General features: G+C 42.5%; 1 protein-coding gene across 1 annotated transcript in view; it reads right to left on the reverse strand.

Annotated features, from left to right (window-relative positions):
• Positions 1 to 426: 426 nt before the first annotated feature.
• The window catches only part of acads (acyl-CoA dehydrogenase short chain), a 276,335-nt gene continuing 261,345 nt past the window's right edge, over positions 427 to 15,416 (reverse strand). Inside the window, exon 11 of the transcript XR_010325297.1 lies at positions 427 to 437. The gene's annotated coding sequence lies outside the window, so the exon portion shown is untranslated. The remainder of the gene's footprint in view (positions 438 to 15,416) is intronic.

Consider the following 15,416-nt stretch of genomic DNA (forward strand, 5'->3'; position numbering starts at 1 on the left):
AACCAGAAGAGCACTGATTGAGTGATTAGGCCTGGCTCACAGTTGGCTTTCCAATTGATCCCAACAGTGTTGAATGGGGTTGAGGTCAGGGCTCTATGCAGGCCAGTCAGGTTCTTCCACACCATTCTTATCAAAACCATTTCTATATGGGCCTTGCTGTGTGCCCGAGGGAATTATCATACTGAAACAGGAAAGGGCTTTCCCCAAACTGTTGATGAAGCACAAAATCAGCTAGAATGCAATTACATTCCGTAGCATTAACATTTTCCTTCACTGGAACTAAGGGGCCTAGTCCAAACCATGAAAAACAGCCCCAGACCAAGGGGTGTCTAGATACTTTTAGTCATATAGTGTATATCTACTCTTGCCCTAATGAGGAAGGAAATTGATTTGAATGATATAAAATCTTTCTGTTTGACTAACTTGAGAACAATGCACTTCTTAAAAACCATAATGTTGTGAGGTTTAAATCGAGGTTTAATCACAGTGTTGGGTGCTCTGTAGTCTGTGTGTAAATTACCAGGCTAGACAAACTGAACTCCCTGTTCTCGTAATTACGTATTTTGAAATCGCACTCAGTTCATGGAGAAAAAAATAAATAATAAATAAAAGAAAATGAGTGGACAGGGGAGCTGGGGGTTTCGCTGTTCTGACATCATGCGCTGTATGAATAATTAGCTCTGAAGTGCAGACTGAAGTGCCTGGGAAGGCCTCTCATATGAGTCGGTGTCTGCTGTGGTGGTGTGCGGTATGAGATGAAGAGAAAAACAAAATACAACAACAGGACAACCCATGGCACACGGTACGCGACTGACAGCCATGTCTTGAGACGCCTGGCAACAGGTTCACAGTGGGGAGCCTGTCAAGCTAGTGAGTGTGTGTCGGGGGGGGTGGTGGGGGGGGTGGTGGGGAATAAAACAAACGCCGACCTGCCACTGGAACGCCTGTCTCTGAGGGGTGGACTGCATCGCGGGAGCTAATTAACCCAGAGAAATAATTACGCCAATATGCAAATCGTGTTTAGATAATGGCAGCCGTTATCAGCTCAGGTAGTCAATCACGGGCGGGCGGGATGAGCGGGAGCGAGCGGTGCGCAGGTGTCGCGGGGTCTGCGCGGCGTCGATAAAGGCCGGCGCCTGGCTGCTGTCGGCCGTGGGCGGGCGATTGCCGGGAGCAGATCCGCGCTGCAGCCAGCTAGCAGGAGCTCCCCTAGCTACGCGCCGCCTCTCTCTCCTGGCTCCGTGGGTCAGCAGACCAGACTACTCGAGACTGACAGGAATGCTAATACGCTAGCTCCGTGAGGTTTTTTTATCCGTTTTGACATGCATGCGTATATGTGTGTGTGTGTGTGTGTGTGTACGCTTGTTCCACAGCATCATTGATTTAGGCTCATAACTACCAACTGCTCAACATTACATTACATTGATTTGGCAGAGGCTTTTTATCTGAAGTGATTTGGTCCATTCGGTTAAGATAACAACTGGATTCCGGGTATGGCAGCAGGTTATTTTTGTGTATACCAATGGAGCATTATGGTTTACATACTGCTTCTGTGTGGCTGCGGAGCTGGTTTCCGAGCTGGAAAGGATAAGAGACAAGATTCTGCAGAAAGGACTGTACAAGAAATTCTAAATTTTAACTTCTATGGTAGCCATATACCCGCAATTGGAAAGCGATGGCAGGAGATCCTGAGGCCTGAACTTGCGTATGAAATTCACAGGTACAGACTGACATGTCGATCCTATGAAGACTTCAAAGAGCTTGGGTGTCACGTAACCTCTGAATGTTCAACCCCTCATGTTCTGCTGCGATTCCTGGGGTATGCTGCCATTGCAGTGCATTGCGTCATGCGTGAGGGCTTTATCGGTGCTTATACCTTCTGGCTCTACAGCCTCTTTGAATGTCTCCCCTAACCCATGCACTGTGTTGGCATCCACAGAAAATAACTCAAGAGAAGGACTGCAAGAGTGCTTCATCGCATAGGATCACCCATAAACCTCACGTAGCTGGAGCAAAGATTGTTTGTTAGCTGGCAGGCTCTATTGTTATGCTTGTAACTAGCAACCATCAAACTAACAATAAACTACACATTTTGTCTTTGTGCACACATCTATGCTCGGTTTTGTTTTGCTAGAGCACAATCACAAACATCAGTGATATGCAATTGATTTTTGCATAGGCACTGAGGTAACAATCTATAACAACATAACAAAATGGTTGTTGTGTTAGGTGGGCATACATTAGAATGGCCCTTGCTAACTGTCTCTAAACTTGTTTGTCTTTTTACTTTCAGTAGAAAGATTACACAGATGCATCCAGAGATACACTGGCACATGACCGCTGACCATTCCCCTCTGAGCGGATACATGTATGTTCTCTGTGGGATTTCTGATTCTGGGACAATAATAAAAGGACAAATACCTCACAAAAGGTGTGAGCAGATACACTGTAGATTCTGCAATCACTTCTTCTCCCTCTCCATCGGTCCTTCTTATTCTCCTTTGAATGCTTATTTTCATTGAGAATCGGCCTAATCTGTGCCCAAGTTCATCCTTCCCCGGCGCAGAGCTGGCTTCCTCAAGATCTGAAAAGAATAAAAAGAAAACACAAAAATGCTTTAACAAGAAAAAAAACAGAGGCCAAGGGTGAAAAAACAGGACTGCTTTTCCAGCTCTAGAAACAGCCAGAAAGTTCCTCGCATGCTCTGTGACACTGTAGTCTTTTCAAGGTGAAGCCTGTGTGCTGTGCGGTATATTAATGTGATTCTCCTCATACTCCTCAGAAGCAGGCGCCTCCTGAACTGCCAGCACTAGGTATGGCAGACTCAGTGACAGTCGAAGCAGAGGACCACTGATCCGGCTTTAATCTTTACCGCTGGACTCTGCTTGAACCCGTTTTATTTAAATCGCATTTCTTTTCTTCTTTTGAAGAGGGCTGTTGGGGAAGGGGGGTGGGGGGGGGGGGGCAGCGGTTCTCCTCCCGCGATAATCCCAGGAACATACGTGCGGTTACGCGGGTGGGGGGTGTTAAATTAAACGGCTGAATATTCATGTTGCGCTCATCCCCTGCTTCTCTGCTCTCATTGTCCTAACCCTTCCCTCCGACTCGGCGAGGAGAAAACGAAATGGAGAAGAACAGGTATCGCCCTGGGGTTTCCACTTCTTCCCAACTGTAAGGGAATGAGGGGCCATCTAATAAGAGACACTGCCGTCACGTTAGGGGGGAAGCCAGCTTAGTCAGTGAGTGAATAACGAATGGAACAGTCATTCCATCAAGGGCTACCTCCTGTCTCGCTATCCAAACAAAACCAAAAAAAAACAAATTATAATTCATTACGCAACATCTCCTGTCACCATGGTTAGTTCAGTCAAGGATCATGACACATCAATTTGAGGCAAAATTTGTTTTACGTGGAAGAATATTTGTCATGATGAATAAAAATCTTCTTTGAAAGGAAGCACACACCATTTACCTGTACACAGCCACGCACATGCACAGATATGCTGACACACCCCTGATAACACGCAGACATATTTACATATTTACACACACTCTTTCACACGCAGACACGCGCGCGAGGAAATGCACGCGGACACGCCCGGACACGCAGACTCCCGCGTGCGCGAGCGCAGCGACGCACGCGCACGCCCCCCTCACGCGCCCCGGCAATTCATTTTCACCAACCCAACGGTGTTAATGCGAAACGCTCGGCCTGTTTTATCGCCAGAGATCTGAAAAAAAGAAAACAAAAAAAAAAAGAAAAAAACAGGAGCGTGAAGACGAGCGTTTGAGCGGCACGCCCCGGACCGCGCGGCGCACGGGGCACCTGCGGAGACGGCGAAGGCGCCGCGGCGGCGGCGGCGGCGGCGGGATGGAAGCGCTCGCCGAGCGCGCTTCCTTCCGACGTGACAAAAGGAAGTCATTAACGGCAGACGCAGGAAAACAGGTTTGTGCACGCGTGAGGCTGGCCCCTCGGCGCACAGCCCAAATTAGACATCCTGGGCCACATACTGGGCCAATAAATCTGCGGCCTGAAATCTCATTTAAATATTTAATGCATCCCATGCAGCAGGACATGTCATTATTTCATCTCCGTTCCATAATTAAAATGCAAAAACCTCGAACAGGTAATTGTGCATTTCATATTGATGGGTGAATTATAGGAGAGTAGATGGTAAAACCGATATTTGGGCTTTATTCTTTATTGTGTTTTTTTTTTTACTTTTGGCATGAATACTGTTTAAGCAACTTTATATAATGGATTTAAAGTAGTCGGTTTATCACTAAATGTGTTTTCTTTGGAGAAACAGGTTTGTCTTATTGAGATAAAAGAGATGCGAGTTTGCATATGGGGGCAAAAAAAAGCTGCACTTTAATAAATGAAAATCTCAGAGCAAGGAGACGTGATTTGTTCTTCCTCAGACAAAGTGTGAAAAAGAAAAAGATAGATCACCTCTCTCCGTGGCACCCCCCCTCCCTTCCCTCCCCGCTCTGCAGGTCCAAACGAACTGCTGCCTCAGGGGACAGGCTAATGAGGACCCGGACACATTTTGGGCTCTGTTATCCTGCGTTCTAGCATAAGGGAATGAATTAAAGGGCTAAACATTTGCTTTGTCATGACTCGCTGGAGTGCTCTCCTCCTCTCTCCTCTCCTCTCCTCTCCTCTCCTCTCCCCATCGGCGGGCAACAGAGAGCCGCTTGTCCAGCTCCCACAAGAGGCTTAGCTCTGCGCGGCTCACTGGGGATTAACCGTCTCTTTCTCTCCTTTCCTTTATTCCATTCTTTCTCTGTTTCTTCCATTCACTCTCTCGAGGAGGGGAAAATCAAAGATCACCTTGAAGCGTCAGCGCGAGGAGGCAGCGGCCGCGGCGGTGACCGTTAGCACGGCCCCGTCAGCGGGGGGAGGCAACGTGGGCGGAGTTTGATCAGGAGATTTAAGGTCAAAGGGCGCCAAATCGCAAAGGTTTCTCCTAGGCAGTACGTATAACAGGCCCCGCCCACCTTCGGCGTCTTGTTCCTCACAGTTCCCTTCACTCAGCTTGCCAGAGACAAGACTTATATCTGCAGATATATTACTAATCTATCGACATTGGCTGCATCCTTTTTAAGATTCAGCTCAACAAATGCTGTCCAGCCATCTAATTCTACCTTGCCTATCATACCAGAGAGCTCAGCCCAGCCGGGTTTGTCTCATGTCATGCTAACTAACAGGACCTGAAAGGACACAAGAACTGTGCTTCTTTACATCTACCTGCACATACAGTACGTACATGTTAACTTCTCTGTCGAAAATGGTAGCATTTTGAATGGATAGCATATTGAACTGCTGTCCATTACAGCCTTTGCCATCTGCAACACAAAATCATGAATATGATTGATTCACCATGCTGAAGACCAAGCTGAGGTAGCTACTTGCATGTTCTCCAGCACATATGTACAGTGCATGCTGTATATATGTGCTAGAGAACATCCTTTTGCTGATAGCAACACCATGTTCAGACATGACATCAACAGAATAAGCGCATTTGTGTCTGGAAATCATATTCCATTCAGCAACTAGCACTGCAAACAGCGGCACATGGTCAAGGACACCAATGCATCCCTGATGTGCTGTTCTGCATACATACCAGAGCTTCCAGAAGTGCATGAATACAGGTTTAGGCAACAAGCAGAGCTGATCGGTTATCAGGGTCACAGACAGTAGATGTAATCAATACAACACAAATAGGTGCTAGAGGCAATTAGAGTATGTAATACTATTAGTAAGCAAATGGGTTTAGGGATGTAGTTTAAGATTCAGCATAGGCAAGGCTAGTAAGCCCATGCCAAATGTAAAAATCATGTCCTTGAAAATGACAGTTGCCTCTTCCTCTGCCCTGTGGTAGTCATAGCAATTCAGTACAACTCTTTGCACCCAGTAAAGTGTTTTAAACAAATTGGCATGATCACACACACGCACGCACGCACACACACAGGTTTTACACCGCATGCTATGAATGTATGATTAACCGTATGATTCTGACCTGATTCATGTCATATTCTAGGTCTTTTTTTTAATCTTACATGCTGAACAGGACTTTTTTTGTGGAATGTTACAATGGAAACCAAAGAAATCAGTCACTGATTTATGTATGAATAGAGGGTTCTCAAGCATCTTCCATCCTCAAACCCAGGATGTCACAGGATGGAATTGTATGCTATTGAGACTAATTTAACAGGAATGTTTGTACAGACAACAGAAGAATATCATATACAATGTAATATATTGTGTAATGTATGCAATTTTATCACCATACCTCTCTGCAATTAATTCAAACAAATGCCAAAGGTATTAAAATAATAAAGCAACTGGATATTTAAAAAAAAAAAAAAAAAGTTTTTTTGTAACCTGTAGTGTGCAGTACGTTTTAAAATTAATTTGTAATAGCTTTTTAATTAAAATATTAAAACTCTTTAAAGCTAACAAAATTATTTCATTTCCGAAAAATTCTTTCGACATTATCTGGTAACAAAACTGACATACCTTGGATAATGAATGTTATTTTCCATTCATATTAATTAGATTGAACGTTACAGAAATAATAAAAAAATAAAACACAGAAGATGAACTTCATCCTCTGTCTTCTCCATGAATGCAAAACAAATGTTTGTTTTGTTCTCTTTAATTAACTAAGCCATTGCAATTAACATGCTTCACTGATATGCTGATATATATATATATATATATATATACAAACAATCAATTATCAAGTGCAAGCATGAAGCAGAAATCTACAGAATGTATCTGAATATTAACATGAATAAGCAAATTAAGATGACCTGAACTGCAAAGTGCATGATTTCACGATTGTGTATATTTCACACATTTTTCCAAAACACAACAACTGTATTGTGAACCCATTGATGAAGTACATGCAAAGCACAGATATTGAAATGTCTATTCTTCCAATACCCACCAGGCCCCCCAGCCCAAATCCAGAGTAGGGGAGGTTCGCCAAATGCTTGATAAATGTACCAGGGTCAAAAACTGAATGTACAATGCTGCTACTGTAGCCATTTCAGGTTTGTACGTGTGCAGTTCAATCCTCTACCACCCCCCAAAGGAACAGAGCAACATGGTAACCTTTGTGGGAAATATTTCCAAAAAACTCTTTATGAGAGAGCTAAGTAAAAATCTATTCTGGAAGTCATGTTTGGGTATAAAGCTTTATTTTTATTTATACTAAGTCAAATCGTTCGTCATTTTAAAAAGTAATCGGTCCTTAATAAAGTTACAATTGATTTGGAGTGTTTTCTAGCAGTAAATTACTATGTACAGAAAAGAAAAACCTATGTACACACATATAGCAGCTCTGTTACAATCATGCCAACCAGGTGTTATGAATTTAACATCGGACTGTGTATATCTTGGTTTTGACTGTATCTGACTCCATTAAGTTATGAATGTACTGTAATTGAAACAGCTAATGACCTCTGACACGTCAAAGCTTTAAGAAGTAAAATTTCACAGTGCTAGGCTGAAATATTTTGTAAGTAAATTACCAAAATACAAAAACTGTTACATTAATGGTGAATCTCCCCTACAGCAGGGAGAGAGAGCAAGCACGTTTCAGTACATTTTGTTTGAGTCACATATTCATCCCAGTGATTAGCCAGTGACTCCTCAGTTGTTAAATGAGAAGAAGGGAAGTTCTTTGGAATTTGAGCCACAGCAACTTTATTTTGTCACCACCCGCTGGTGGCAGCATTGATGAATGACTGGCAGACATGCTCAGACTGAGTAAGGGCCTTTTGCTGAGTCAGAGCAATGGCACTGCAGTGGACTGAATGAACTCCATGCAGCCAAATGATATGTCCACGCTGCAGTCAGCCCAGCAGCTGCAACTGGAACTCAGGCTGAGCTAACGCAGGTGCAGTGCCCGATGCAGTCCTGCACATCTGACCAGTGAAACCAGTAGTCAGCAGGGGGTTATTCCCCTCTCTCTGGGCAATGCTATTGGCAATTACCAATCGCCTCGCAGAACTTTTAGATCATTGGTCACAATGCTGCATGCACTCCAGTGCCCAGCCAAGTGTACTGCTCAGGAGTTCCAGCACACAAGCTCAGTTCTGGGCCAATCAGAGGGTGGGATATGATCATCGCTTTTCCTCAACTTTCACTAACAATTAAAAACAAGAATTATTTATTTTTATTCACAAATTCAGATAGACACGTTCAATGATCACTGAAAATAATTAGCTAAACTAAACTTTGTTATGTCTTCACAAGTGTCACAGAAATATTTTACTTTAACATTCCCTGTCTGCAGCAAATACAAGTCCAGGTCACACTAAACACCAGCCAAGGGAAAATTGACAGATTTACTCATTTTGCTGGTAAAAATGATAGAAATCAATAGTCAGTTATTAGTGGTCACAGACACGGTGTATATAAAGACATCTAAACTAATGTCAGATAAACAAAATCTGATGTTGTAGAATATAAAATACAAGCTGAGACAAGATGAGATCACAGCCAGTTGGAAAATACAGCAGATGAAATGGTACCAAAAATACTTCAGACTTTAGCATGGTTTGATTAATATTTCCACAGATCACCCCCAGCGCACATATCGTTTTAATGATGTAGTGGAGAGATATAGATCATGAGATGCTAGGTAAGTGTGATACTCTTGACCAACTATTCAATACATCAATCAAACCGACAGCTGGGAGGGGCTAGCAGTCAACCGTATGCTAATTGGTCCTTTTGAAAACCAGAGCAGGGTTCAGTGAAACTCAATTCGGGGGGTGGGGGTTGGGGGGTGTGGAAGAACAGAATGCTGGTGGTTCTCAATGCATGCAGACGGGCAATAAAACAAGACATTTACAGGGACTGAAGCAGACAGGGCAGACTTCTGCTTACCAGAGGAGTGCTCTCTGCCCAGGAGTCCACATTCCCACAGAACACCTGAAGTCCTTCCCTCAGCTTATAGCGTGAATGCTTATAGAATTACATATAAAGAGAACCACATACATATACAGAAACAGACAGACCCTGCACATACTTTCTCACACACACACACACACACACAGCACACGCATACAAAGACAGACACACACACACACACACAGACAAGCACAATTTTGTCCATGGTGCCTCACTTGCATCCACTTGGCAGGCGAATCCCATCCGTCATCTTGATTAAACAAAAGGCTTCACGTGTGGAATCCTGCGTTGTGAATGAAGCCAGGATTCATATGTGAAACATGGATTGTGACAAATCTGAAATATTGGTGGAAAGCTGTGCAGTGTGTGCAGATGTAAAGACAAACCGCACTGGCACACAGCCACCATTGTAGCCCATGCATATTTCTAGCATTACAGCCCATGACAGACCCTGTCCTGACAGTACTAGCACATCCACCATGTCAATGAATGACAATCATGACAACGTTAATATTTGTTTTGGCCAGTGTAACTGTAATCAACATAACATAACAGTCTACATTTGAAAATAAAAACCCTATTATTATTATTATTATTATAAAAAGAAGAAGAAGAAAAAAAATAAAGTTATTTCATATTAAAATGACTGATACCCCAACACAAGCTTGGCTGTTAATTTTGCATTCAGACCATGACATTCGATGACCTTTGGGGTCAGAAGTTAAAGTGGAATCCCTTGACCTTTGGCCCGTGGTTTTGACCTCAGTTGGAGGTGTGGAAAAAGTCAGCTGTCCCTCGGTGGATCAGAATGATTTTTTTTTTTCATTACTGGGTCTCGAACATGCGCTTGTTTATTTTATCTTACCTAATCCACATGCATCGTCTGCCAATTAAACACTGGATCTGCTTTGCAAGAGTAGGACATTCTTGAGAATGTGTGAGGCCACAGCAGACAAATGTGTGCATATGTGTGTACCTGTGTGTGTGTGTGAGAGAGAGAGAGAGAGAGAGAGAGAGCGAGAGAGAGACAATGTTTATCTGCAAAACAGTGAGAGAAAAGGTGGTCACCACTCCAAAAAAGTAAAAAGGCCTACCCACGGCCTCTTCACTCATAGTTAAATGTAGATAATTGCAGTGAAATGTTATTTCATAAGGCTGATGCTTTAAACAAATTCATTATTAATTAGAAAACAGCAAAGCCTGGAAAAAAGCCAAAAATATTCCCACAATCACTCTCAAAATATCTTCCATTCCTCCACAATCACCCCCATTCAATTTTATGCCCAGCATCCCCCTAAACAAAAGAGAAAAGCTTTTGAAGACCACCTGTTGTCCATTATTCCTACTTTTTTACATACTGCTCACTCATAAATCATAACACTGGATAATTAATCAAGCTGTCAAAGTGGGGCCTGAAGGTCACATGGTGGAGTCAAAGGTCACGGCCGGGCTGACAAAGGTCAGGGTCGCACCAAATTCCTCATCACCGAAGGCCCGAGCAAACAAAAGTGAAAACAGATGGGCTAGATGGATTAAAATGAGAAAGAGAGAGAAAAAAAAGAAATGAAAGAAGCTGTCAGCTACTTTCAGATGAAGACAAGAGAAGAATAAGATGTAAATAGATTAAAAATAAAGGAAATTTAATTGACAACCAGAAAAATAAGCTCTGTGTCAAAATCAGTGTTAAAAAAAAAAACAATTTACAGAAAATATGGCTTATACTGTAAAAGAACTACAGGACTTGTGCATATGCCTGATCATGTCTGCACTAGGGTTGGGCGATGTCTACCGAATTGGCATATGTATATATGCCAATATATTTGCATTTTTTTGCACAGCAAAATCTTGACTGTTAAATTGTGTTAATCAAACTCTTTGAATGTAAAATGGAGTTTTAGCCTATAAAGTGTGCTCTTGTTCTGTTTTTTCTACATAAAGTCATGATCGGGAACAACTTCATTCTATTATTTCAATTTATAGCAACATTTTATTTGTCTTTCATGGCTATTGTTACCTAATCAGAAAAAAAGTAATTAATTATTTGAAGTCGCTTAAGTCCGACCAGGTAATTAGCCTAAGCTAGGGCCGCTTCAAATGCAATGCGGAAAAATTGGGTTTTCGACAGCCAGGATGTGACAATAAACCGGCAAGTGTTTCCTCTAATCATTACAATATTAATAATTTATTGATTATGTTTTTCCTAAACATGAAATATTCTCAGTTACATATGCAGGGCGAGACATGGTGAGAAAAGGGTTAATGACAAATATAACGATTAGGAATTATTTGTTTAAGACAGGTGTAGCACTTGATGATATCGTCCATCGGCCCAACCCTAGTCTGCACAAATACACTATATGTACTGTATGCATGCAAGCAGCCAGACACATAGCATGACACACAGCCACACACATATAACCTGAGACACACAAGCACACACACACACACACACACACACACACACAACCACAAACACACACACACCCACACAGAAAAATAAAACTCTGAATCAGGGCTGGCACCTGGATTGCTATCAGGGTGTCTTGATTCAGGCGGAAATAATAGCACTAAATGATGGCTCTCTGCCAGCCCTGTATCACCTCTCCAATCACAAAGGAACAGATGGGTAAAGCCCGGAAAAACTGTACAAGTGCCCCGAAACAAGGCAGAATAGATGCGCGGAGAATTCACTGACAGACATTTTAGGAAACTGCATAGATAGATGGCACCATAAATACACAGAGCAGTTCAAAAAATAACCCTGCTCTGGTCTCACGAGAGATGAGCCTCCCAGTAGATGTATGATGAAAGTAAATCAGAATGCACTCCCCTGCCACGGTTCACGACCCACACTGGCTTCCCTCACGCCAGAGCAGTGCCCTTTTAATGTAACACAATGGTCTTTCTCTAGGCGTCACGTCACATTAAGTCCTTTATGAGAAAGGGCCTGTGCGAGTGGATGCAGGGATCAGGCACACCCACAGGAAGTTTGAACAGTTAATGACTGAGACTGCTCTCCATTTACATTCTGCTGTTAGGCAGACGTTGCATGAGACCGGAATGAGAAATCACACGAGGAGAGAATTCAAGTCCACGGTGAAGACTCCAGTAAACAACCTTGAATTTTCAGTACACAAGACTCAAAAATTAATAAAAAAAAGGGGGGGGGGGGGGCTGTGCTGTGTAAGGAAGAATGCTTGTAGACATGAAATGTTATTAAATTTTTTTTTTTTTTAAAGACTGAGAGTGTGTTGCAGCAGGCACCTGCACCGAGGAGTGTGTGTTCCATCGAAGCGTCGCTCCGGGATCAGACGGCAAAATTAGCTGTCACCCTTCCCTCAGAATCGTTGTTAATCTCATTTCCAGCGTTTGCACATTAATCAACACATGCGTCAACGTCAGCTCCACGGCCGCCGAGCCGATCGACTCCCGGGGAGGAGATGTAATTAAAATGTTTGGGCAGGGAAAATGTGACAGGGCTGCTCAGGGCTACTGTAAAACACCCGGGGTGCGAGGACAGAGGGGCGGATCCGTCTGCAGCCGTGGCACGTCGGGTCAGGAGAGCAATGTCTTTTTAACAAGGGCCTGCACTGCACGCGCTCGTGCCTTGAACATGACAGAGGTTTGACTGCTTTTCAAATGCTAAATAAATTAAAAGATGTTCTCTTTATTTTAAGCAGTACTCCTGGAGCCGCAACCTGCAAAAGATGAACATGAACCATTTGTATATAACTTTCAATTAGATTATGTGGGAATCAGCTTATACTATTTTATATATATAAGTTATCGTACATATACATACAACGGCTTTGCTTAATACTCAATCCTGATTGGCTGGAAGATATGCATTATTCAACACGGTGCTACATCATTGGTTATTATTTTAATATTTAGTATTGATATATTCATATTCATGATTTAATGATTAATTTCATTAGACTGATTATACTTTTGCACCATTTGATCACTGAATGAGGTAATATACTTATATCTCCTGCATCCGTCGGTGCCTACTCGTGAGGATTATTAAAATGTTTTAATTATTTATCCTCACTATTCTGCTGTTCGTAGAGGTGTTTTCACCTTCAAATGTGAGACGAGCATTTATGTTTCTCTTGGTTAGCGGTGGATTCTGCCTTGCTGCTCGCTCGTGAATCATCCCATTTTTTCCCCGAAATTGTTTTTGTTGTGGAGTCATGAACATTGACCTTAGCTGAGGCTAGAGAGGCTGCGGTTCTTTGGATGTTCTTCAGGGATCTTTCGTGACTTTCTGGATGAGTCGTCGCTGCACCCATAGAAGCATTTTGGTTCCACTCTGTTCCAAGTGTTCTCCATTTGGAGAGAATGCTCTAAAATGGCTTTGGAACCCTTTCCAGACTGATATATTCCAAAAACGTATTTTCTCATCTCTTCTGAACTTTCCTTTGATAGTGGTATAGTGTTCTTGTAGAAACTTTGTGATGGTAAGGTTCAATATGAGTGATGCTAAGATTTCTATTTAGTAGAGCTGGCTGCAATCAAGTCTGGCTGTACTCAATCAGCTGAATCTAATTATCAATTAAATTTTGTTAACTGGTTGATTGAGTAACTACGGGGGGAATTACTTTTTCACATGGGTTATATAGGTGTTTGATAACTTTTTTCATTAAATAAAATAATCATAATTTAAAAAAAATGTGTTTTGTGTTTACTCAGTTTCCCTTTGTCTAATATTAAATTTTGCCTAAAGATCTGAATCTATTCAGTGTGACAAATGTGCAGTAATAGAGGAAATCAGGAAGCGGGTACATATACATATATATATATATTAAGAACGGCACTATAAACTGTGTGATGATATGTTGTGTGTATGCAGATTTTTACGTTACATTTGCTGAAACATTTTCATCCAAATTCTTTCGTTTTTCGTTTGCTGCTTTCATCATTAAAAACACATTCATGAAATGTATAAATGAAGCACAATATTAGGAACTATAATAGACCTTGCAGGCCAGTTGAAATCAGACATTTATTCCAGGGAATCTGTCCAAGCACTCATGGAACCCTCTGCAAGGACTAATATTTCTACTCAGCAAGGACTAACTCATTATTAGTTACGCACACACACACACACACACGCACACACACAGGATACTGGATAACACATTACATTTATGCACAGTCTTTTGTACCTTCAAATAACTTTACAGTGAAGGGGGTGGGGGGGCCCACTTCAGCCTCCGGTAATGTGTAGCATCCACCTGGGTGATGCATGGCGGCCATTTTGTTGTTCCAGAATGCTCTCCATACATCAGCTGAGGTACAGTGGGAGGAAATTATGACGCCAATTAGCCTGGGGTAAACAGACTTGCTCCAGAAAATACCCAGCAGAACAAATAGAAAGCTTGTGAGAAAGAAGCAGTGTCTACAGCAGAGTGCTTATTCCTTCCATTATTGGAGAGGAAAAGGGACTCTGGAAAGCGTTCATTAGGGTCCCTACCTGCTGTACACTCCCACGGCTAATGAGAGTCCTCCATTTGCGTACGTGTCGACCTGACAGCACTCGAATGGGGATTAATCATCCCAAATCTGCCTGGAGCTCCAGTTAGGCCTGTCCTCCCCTCACTCTTTTCTATTCCACTGATGCAGTCACACACACACACACACACACACAGACAGCCTTTTGTTCTAACAGTGCAATTAGCGAGGGGCGGGGGACCCCTCTCTGTCTGTCACTCTTCACACAAAATGTAGATTTCAGTTCCTAAATTAAAATCACTTGACTACATGAATTGGGGTTATTAATTAACGTTAATAACCCGACCACAATGAATAGCTTTTTAATAGACCTCTTTTTTTAAAAGCCAGAAAGAAAAAAAAAAAAAAAAAAGACTAGCAGAAAACATCTTTCAGCACATCGGAGACACGGTGGCTCTTTCTAAACCCTGAGGCCCTTCCCCGGTGCGCTGCGGTGACGGAACTGAAACGCACGACTCGCGATCCGGCCCTGATAACCGCCACTCTGCACCCAGCTTCCCCGGAGCCGGCTCGGTCAGATAACCTGCGGCAGCCTGGAACGCAGTTTAAACGCGGCTGCTCGGACAGTTAAAACTACAAGCGAAGAGGAAACTCTGAGCGGCAGACCGCGAGAGAAATCATTAGGACATTTGCAAATAGCACTCTTGGCATAGTGTTGGGGAAAATACTGAAGTAGTTAGCATTTATTTTCATTTTTAAAAAAGTACAGAGATTGATTATGCTGTCTTGCACTGAAACCCATTCGCTATCACAAAAAGAAAAGAAAAAAAGATCATAGCAGTGAAGAAAGCACTACGGGGAAGCCAACATATAGACAGAGAGACAAACAGATTCATATAGAGACTATAAACAGAAAGATTGACACACCATTACTGTCTGGACATTAAGATATGTGTACAGTATAGTATCAGATGCATAGTGTATGATGCATGTGACTTCTTTCATCTTTCACTTGCCTTCAAGATACACG

Source organism: Anguilla rostrata, chromosome 14, assembly GCF_018555375.3.
Source record: "Anguilla rostrata isolate EN2019 chromosome 14, ASM1855537v3, whole genome shotgun sequence".
Classification (NCBI taxonomy): domain Eukaryota; kingdom Metazoa; phylum Chordata; class Actinopteri; order Anguilliformes; family Anguillidae; genus Anguilla; species Anguilla rostrata.